Here is an 8,676-nt window from a genome sequence, read left to right on the forward strand (position 1 = left end):
CATTCACCACGGGCTAAAGCCGTGTTGGAATTACCAGTAACACTGGTGCTGGACTTTTCTGACCTAATTAAAAATTTACAATGACTTTCACTGGAGTATTTCCTCCTTACCTTTAGCTCTACTTCAAAGGCATTATTTAACAGCATAACAATGCACCCCCTGATTATAAGCACCCTAGTTAAATATACAGAGGATGTTCACTAACGTTTTGTCTGAAACCGTTCCTTTTCGATTAGCTGTCAACAAGAGGCCATCTCTGTTCCAAGTGAAACTAAGTCATTATCCTCGATGCTTTAGCTTTTCTCTCATCTTGTGGGCTCCAGGGCATTAAGATAATGATTCTGCTTCCTTCCTTCCTTCCAGAAGAGTAGTGCCGTCCAGTCTGTATCACTTAACATTTAAATTTTTGATTGCGTAAACTGTTTAACCTGTTCAACTCCTCGTAGCTTAGCTCAGCAAGAGTAATTCAGGTCTGTTAAAATCTGTCACACAGAAACCAGGACACTGAGTGTCATATATATAGTAGGTTCTTTTCCTTAGTAGAATCAATACCCATTTACTCGTTAATTTATTGTTTATTATCCAAGTTCCTACAAGGTGAATTAAAGACCAGATTTGCTCATTTATCAGAGTTACCAAGAGGCTCAGGGAGTCCTGGAAGAGTCCAAGATGGGAGGTCTATTTTGCCTGTGTACGTAGGAACTCAGTCAACTGAAGACAGCCTCATCTGGAACATCTGGTTTGCTGGGACAGCACCGTGGAAACTTAACATATAGATTTTACAATATTTAGTAAACCAGGAGGAACAAATATGTACACCCTCTTCTTTGATCAAAAGATCTTCAGCATTCTACTGGTAAATACAATATCTTGTCTTCGGTTTTACAAGGACTGAAATAAACTTCCATAAATTAGTATCGTAGTTATTTATTAAATTAAAACAATGGCTAAATTTTTCTTTGTGATGTATCTCACAATATACTCCAGTGTAAGCCTTAATTTGGATTAAATATATTTTGATTTAGTTTAATCATCCTCTCTATGCAATCTCAATTTATATGTGTTTCAATGAGTTTAAAGATACCAGCGTTAGAAGGAAATTTGACTGACTTTGGAGTTAACTTTGTAGCTGTGTTGACTTTGGGGAAGTGACTTTGTTCTTAGCTTTGTTTTCGTTGCTTATAAAATGTGGATAATTATCCTTATATTCTGAAGCTGTATTAAGAGTTAAAGGAGACAATCTATATAAAACACATAGCATAGTATTTGGCACATCATAGAGACTCAATAAGAGGTAACTATTGTTAATCATCTTAGTTTAATAAAGAAAAACAATGCTATTCAATGATAAACTAGTTAATCTCTATGTTCCATATGCCATTTAAGTCTTATGGTTACTGCTTAAATATTGCTATGGAAATGTATGACAGTCACTCTTAGGTATTTGGGATATACCAGTTATAATCAAAGTTTTTGTTCTCCAGGAGCTAAGTTGGAATTATCTTCAATGCTGAAGTGATCATTTTATACATGTCACCTTGTGCGCATGAGTAAGCGATTCTGTGCAGCATATGCAAAGAAATGAAAGTTATAGGTCACAGGGTACACATGTAAGTTTAGCTCTGGTAGGTACTACAAAAATATTTTCAAAGTGTTTGTAGCATTTTACATTCCTACCAGCAGTGTATGAGAATTCCAGCTGCACTATATCTTTGTCAACACTTGGTATTATAAGACTTTTAACTTTTAGCCATTCTGGTGTACAATGGTATATTATTGTGGTTTACTTTGTGTCTAAATAATATCTCTTATTTAACAGAAGTTCCTAATTTTAACAGAGATCTAGGTATTAATCTTTTCTTATATAGCTAGTGTTTGTTTTCCTGAGGGATTTCAGAAATCTCTGCCTAAATTATGGTCATGAAAATATTATTTTTCTACCTTATTGCCCCACAAATTGATTGTTTTACCTTTCACATTTAGATCTGTAATTCATATGGAATGGTACTGTGTGAGTAAAGGGTCAAGATTCAAGTTGTCCTCATGTGCGTTACAGTTGACCCAGCATCATTTAACAAACATCTATCCTTTCCCCACTGGTGTGCATTGCTATGTTTTTTATAAATGTCCATATATACGGTAGTCTATTTCTGGGCTTTCTATTCCATTCTATGTATCCGTCTTTCTACGGGCAGTCCACACCATCTTAATTATTACAGCTGTATAGTAAGCCTTGATATTTGGGAATATAAACTTCCAACTTTGTTTTTCTTCTTCAGGAAAGAAGATTGTTTTGAGTATTTCTGACCTTTGACATTTCCAAATGAATTTTAGAATCAACTTGTTGATTTCCACAAAAATATCTGCTACAATTTTGATTTGGATTGCACTGAATCTGTATATAAACTTAAGAAGAATTGACATTATGACAATATTGAGTATTCCAGTCCATGAACATGATATATCCTTCTATTTATTTAGGTTTTATATAGCTTTCCTAGCACTGTTTTATAGTTGTTTGTATAAAGGTCTGGCACATTACATTTACTGTAGATACTTGATGATTTTGTAAATAATATTATTCAAGAATTTTTATTGTACATTCAGTTGTTGCTTGTACATAGAAATAAAATTGATATATTGATTTAGTTTTGAGTGATCTTAGTAAATTCACTTATTAAATCTAATAATTTATCTGAAGATTCTTTTGAGTTTTCTATATGTATAATCATATTGTCTATAGATAAGATGGCAGTTATGTTTCTTCCTTTTTAGTTCTTAATCTTTCTTTTCCTCTGTCTGAATGCCTTGCTAAGACCTCCTTGCAAAGTTAAATAAGATTGATGATAACAGTCATCTTCATCTCATTCTTGTGCAAATTTCTGTGTCACCATTAAATATGATATTTGCCCTAAGTCTTTTGTAGCTACTCTTTAGTAAATTACAGATATTCTTTTCTATTCCTAATTTGCTAAGAGCTTTTATCATGAATAGATATTAAATTTGTCAAATGCTTTCTCTACATCTGTGAAGATAATCACATGATTTTTCTCCTATATTTTGTTAATGTGTTGAATTACATTGATTGATTGCCTAATGTAAAACCCGCTCTTTCATTTGTGGGATAAATCCAGCTTGAGTATGATGCATTATCATTTTTATTTATAGCTAGATTCATTTTGCTAACATTTTGTTTAGGATTTTTGTGTTTTTATTGGTGAGAGAGAACAGACTTTCACTTGCTTTCTCGTACATCCTTGTCAGGCTTAGGGTCGTGGTCTTTCCAAATTCAAGGTATAAGTGGGGAATTATTTCCTTTTCCTATAATCTGGAAAAATTTATGAAGACTGGTGCTATTTCTCCTTAATGTGTGGAAAAATTCACTGGTTCTGGGGTTTTCTTTGTAAGCATACTCATTTTAGGGTGTATTTTCTTATTTGCTTTTGTTTTCAACACAGATCTGTTAGCAACTAAAGAAAGCAGAGGATTTACAAACATAGCAGGAGCATAATGTTTACAGTAAAAATGAGTGGAGATATTTGTAGAATTCTTATGAATATGTATTTTGTATGTATATATATGTTTATTCATGTATTTATTAATATATTAAACCTAAAGTAAGCACCTATTACATAGGCAGGCTCTGAAGGATCATTGATAATTTTATCAAGGATGTGAAATGTTCCGAGTGATATTTTACGTAGGTTGATTTGGTGGTGATTTGCCCACAGAACTGGACGGGGCAGAAATGAGAGGTTGGAGGACTAGCAGATGGCTGTTGCGACAATCCAGATGTAAAGTACCAAGGCTTTGACTTTAGATAACAACTGTAGAAATAATTAGGCAGACAGCCAGTTGGTAAAGGAAGAAGCAATAAGATTTGTTGGCTGACTGAAAGTCGAGGGTGAGGGAGAAAGCGAGATTTCAACTTGACCAGAGGTCTTGAATCTGGGTGATAAGAACTCAAGAAGGTGAAAGGGACACTCCAAGCCATGACAGAAAGGAAGCTCTTCAATGGGAGTATCTATTTCTGTAGTCTCATAAAGTTGGTGATGTTTATGGAACTCCACTCTCTGCGTTTCTTTGCTGTTTATTTTTCTTTCAGAGCTTTGGTATCAGACCTGGAATTTTGGTCTCAGAACCTGCGGCAAGGAAGGTACAGCAGAGAAACTGCGCATTTTAATCTAAAGCAGGTGGGTCAGACTGCCTTAGAAGACAATTACCCTTTTAACTGTCACCTACTCTACCCTGACAGTATTTAATTCTGAGCTTCACAGGCGGAAATCATTAATAGCTTATCTCCCTCACATGTCTGTGCAAAGGAATAAAACTGATAAAAAATTTAAAATTGTAGTGGGCTAATTATAGTAGCTAAGTTTGGAATAGGTAATTAAAATCCCCATAACAGGCAAACATATTGAAATGTAATTGCAAATGGGGATGATTATGTTGAAAAGAGATCTGTTCATCTGGAACATGGTATTATCATGAAAAGGGATAATAAAGAGAAATTGATTTAGGCTATGTTCAATATCTAAGTTTGTTTACTTGAGGCATAAATATTGACCAGTGATGACTCATGTCAATATTTTGTGTTGCTCAGTGTGCAATACATTTTTATGTTAGCTACTGGAAAAGTAATTTATCACTGCATTATACACCATGTCTTTTTGAGGGTGTGATACCAATATGTGATGAGCTACAAAGATTTAGTCTATACTTGTTAATTCGCTACCTATACAGTAATGAACATTTTCTAGCTTTCTGGCCCATGGATTTAAATGTGGTGAATCCTTCCATTATCCCTGTTTTAAGGGATGGTTACTCTCTCTTCAGCGACTTAATTTAGATTTTTCAATCTACAAGATACTAGAAGTGTCCACCCTACTCTGTAAGAGGTTTTCGTAAGCTAACTTAAGTGAAAATGATAAGAGCTGTGTTTATTCAGTTCTTGCTACATGCCTAGAACCCTACGCAGTCACTTCATCTAGTCCTCACAGATGCCTGATTTTCAGATAAGGAAGCTGAGGCTCTGCAATCCTCCATCACTCGCCCATGGTCTTAGTGTTGGAATATGGCAGAGGAAAATGGACACTGGAAGCTTCTTGACTCTAGAGCCTGCATTTTCACTATTGTTATTTACATGCCATGCCATCCCTCTGTGTGGACAGTTTTTAAATGAGCATCTATTTTTGTCATCTTTGCAATAAGGTTATAGGTTCCTGAGAGCAGGGCCATGTCTTATTCATCTATGTAAAGTACAGGTGTTGGTGGTGGGTATTAGAAAGTTACGGCGCAATCTGTATGCCTTCTGTGAGTTCAGAAATGTCCGACATATCTAGAGGAGGAGGGACGTCGCCATGACTCCTGGGGGGAATGTGTGTGAGCATGAGGGGACAAGAAGACTCTTGGGAACGTTCTCGTACTCTTGGGAAAGGAAGATGACGGTTCACAGGCTTGGTCCAAGGACAGTGACAGTGGCGAGAGTGGAGAGACTATTTTAAATATGTGAAGGGCTGTGTAAGTCAGATTGCTCCTCACTCAGCACTGCTCAGGGCTGGCCACTTACCTCTTTCCAGAAAGCTCTGAGGAGAGAAAATTGTAACAAAGTAGAAAGTGTATTATTTGAATATCTGGAAGAGAATATCTCTGAGAAACATGAGGGGATAGGGCCATGATGACCATAATAGTAGTAGTAGTAATCAGTTTCCCTCTCTCTTAAAATGGGAATATCTTGTAGCTTAATCAGAATTAAACGTGTGTAGGTGTCCAGCATATAACTTGATACGTAATAAGTATTTAATCGTTAGCTATGAATATTTATTAAGTACATGCAGTTAGCCAAATATTTACTTATACTGCCTCACTTGATCCTCAAAACATCCCTGCAGAGCAGATATTTTTGTTGATTTTACTGCTGAGGGAACTGAGGCCCAGAGTAGTTAAATAAATTTCTTAAAACCTCACAGCCATCATTGGCAGTGATGGGAGGTGGGAAGGAAAGGTTAGATTTGGGGCAGATTCCATGACTCTTCGTTATCTTCCCTTGACTTTCTTGTTGCTGCTTTATGACTGTGGAGGGCAGTACCAGTGGGAGTGAGAGGCATTTCTTCTCCCTGGAGCGTGGAGTGGAGGAGAAACCACTGCTTGTGGATGGCACTGGATGTCGCTCCACCTTGGTAATTTATCCCTTTTTAACCTGTGTTGGGAATAGCAAGGTTGCTGTCATGTGGTTACAACTGGTCACAGAGAGGAGAAAGCTGCCAGTGGACAATAGGAGATCACATTTGGAAGCACATGGGAAACAGCCCCGGGAGCTCTCCTGAATGATGAGGGTTTGAAAAGGACCAGGGTTCCCGAACTTCTGCAGGTGGGATGGATCTCGAGAGAATACCGTTGTTATGCACCACTGTATATTCACATTTGTAGCCATGGACCTAATCCAGTGTCTTGTATACTAAAGGCACTCAGGAATAGTTTGTTGAAGTGAGTGGTACTAAAAGGAGGATCTGGCTTCTATGATGTGATCTGAAGGCCTATCCATCAGGTTCAGAGTGGAAATAGAAGCCACTTCAGATATTTTAAGTAGAGAGGACTTTAACGTAAGAAACTAGGGGCTTGCAAAATTGTTGGAAGAGTTGAAGGAGTATGTTATAAACCGGCCTCCAGTTCTGATTCTCAGAATCATACAGAACTGACCTACGGTGGGAAGTTGCAGGAGCGGCTAGCCCTGAGATCACCCTGAGACCATGCAGAATCAAGATCTTGACACAACTGCTTCTGTCCCCTGGTTTCCAGAGCCCCTCGTGCCCAGGAAGCTGAAGAATGGATACTCTAGCTGTGAGTTGGGGCTTAGGAAGCCAGATCAGGAAGTGTTGCTGCTGCTACTGTCTCCAAAATGGCTTCTCAACACCCAGAAAGCTGGAGAACGGACACTGGGATGCTGCTACAGAGATTTCCTCATGGTTCCACAACCATGCTGGCCAGCAGAAACAGACAAAGGCAGAAGGACGGTCTCCACCTCACCTCTGCCTTGCAATCTCTCAGTGTGCGTTCAGCTCGAACTGCAAGGGAGTCTGGGAAATGTAGCTTTTAGTTTTCCACTATCTCCAAATAGAAGGAGGCACAAATGGAGGTTGAGTGAAGAAACTCATGTTATTGAGGCCAAAGAGAAAGCTACTCAACTCCTCAGGCTCAATTTAAATGAGGATAATTATAACAGTACCAATCACCAAAAGTCTTCGGGATAAAGTAAGTAAGAAAAAGAGGTATGAAGTAAAAATATATCAAATATCAAATTTGGTAGTGCTTATTCAGCTGCGATCTGCAGAGCATTAATTCAACAAATATTTATGTTTCAGGCATTGTTCTAGGCACATGGTATGGATCACTAAACAAAATGAACAAAAACCCTGCCCTGAGGGGCTTCGCTTCTAATGGAGAAAGAGGGCTAACAAAACAAAATAATAGTAATAAGGAAATTATATAGTATTTTAGAAGGACAAGGGCTATGAGACGAGGGGGAAGAGCACTTTGGGGAATGCCAGAAACAGGGGAGGCCTCACTGGGAAGGCAGGATTTGAGGGAAGGCTCGGAGAAGTGCAAGAATGAGGCAAGTGAATGCTGGGAAGTTTGAGGGAAGAATTCTAGCAAATGCCCTGAGGAGGCAGTGTGCCCGGCATGTCAAAAATGGAACAAAACAGCATCAAAAAAGTCAGTGTGCTGGAGAGGAGAGTAAGAAGAGGAGAGGACGAGGAGCCAGGCCGGGGTTGCAGGGCAGCTGGGTCACATGGGGGCTCTAGCCCTCTGCCGGGGCCTGAGCTCTTCCTCTGAGTGAGACTGAAGCCCTTGGAGAGTTCTCATCAGAGGGACCATGACCCTACTTACGTTTTAAAGGATCACCCTTGTTCGGCCATGAGAGAAAAGGAAATTCTGCCGCTTGCAACAACATGCATGGAACTTGAGGACGTTATGCTAGTGAGATAAGACAGGAAAAGACAACTACTGGATGATAGCTCTTATATGTGGAATCTAAAATACCTGAAATTGTAAAAGCAGAGAGTAAAACGGGGGTTACCAGGGTCTGGGGGTGGGGGAATGGGAGATGTTGTGGAAGGCACATACTTGGAACTAGTAGAACAATGAGTCCTGGAGACCTCATACACAGTACAGGGATGATAGACAACAAAACTGTGTCATGAACATAAACTTGCTAAGAGACTAGCTCTTAACTGTTCCCAACACTAGAAGAATTGATAATTATGTGATGCCATAGAGGTGTTAGCTAATGCTACCATGACATTCATATTGCAATATAAACGTATCAAATCAATATATGGTACACCGAAACTTACACAGTGTTCTATGTCAAATATATCTCAATAAACAAATAAACAAATAAAAAATAAAAGTCATATATAAGAAAAATAAAGGGTCACCCTGGCTGCTGAATTGGGAATAGACAGACATATACCCTTACCCAGTGATACATCAAAACATAGTCATCAATGCATAATTTGTGCAACAGTTATTAAGAACCTACTATGTGCCAGACACAGCTCTGTGTGCAGAAGCACCGTGCTCAGCAGCATCAATGCCAGCTTCACTAGTGAGGCTTAATCCATGACAAGAAAGCAGACTCCTGCGGGTGTAGGACAGAAGGCCTGGAGCCATGAG

At 38.5% G+C, this 8,676-nt stretch overlaps 1 long non-coding RNA gene across 3 annotated transcripts in view; it reads left to right on the forward strand.

Annotated features, from left to right (window-relative positions):
* Positions 1-2,648, forward strand: part of LOC139083406 (uncharacterized) — a 347,719-nt gene extending 345,071 nt beyond the window's left edge. For 2 of the 3 annotated variants that reach the window (XR_011540103.1, XR_011540102.1), the window contains one exon: positions 631-915. This is a non-coding gene — a long non-coding RNA (uncharacterized lncRNA). Of the gene's footprint in view, positions 1-630; positions 916-1,484; positions 1,626-2,279 lie in introns of those variants that run through there. The other variant, XR_011540101.1, reaches the window with a different exon arrangement.
* Positions 2,649-8,676: the final 6,028 nt, after the last annotated feature.

This window comes from Equus przewalskii, chromosome 5 (assembly GCF_037783145.1).
Source record: "Equus przewalskii isolate Varuska chromosome 5, EquPr2, whole genome shotgun sequence".
Taxonomy (NCBI): Eukaryota; Metazoa; Chordata; class Mammalia; order Perissodactyla; family Equidae; genus Equus; species Equus przewalskii.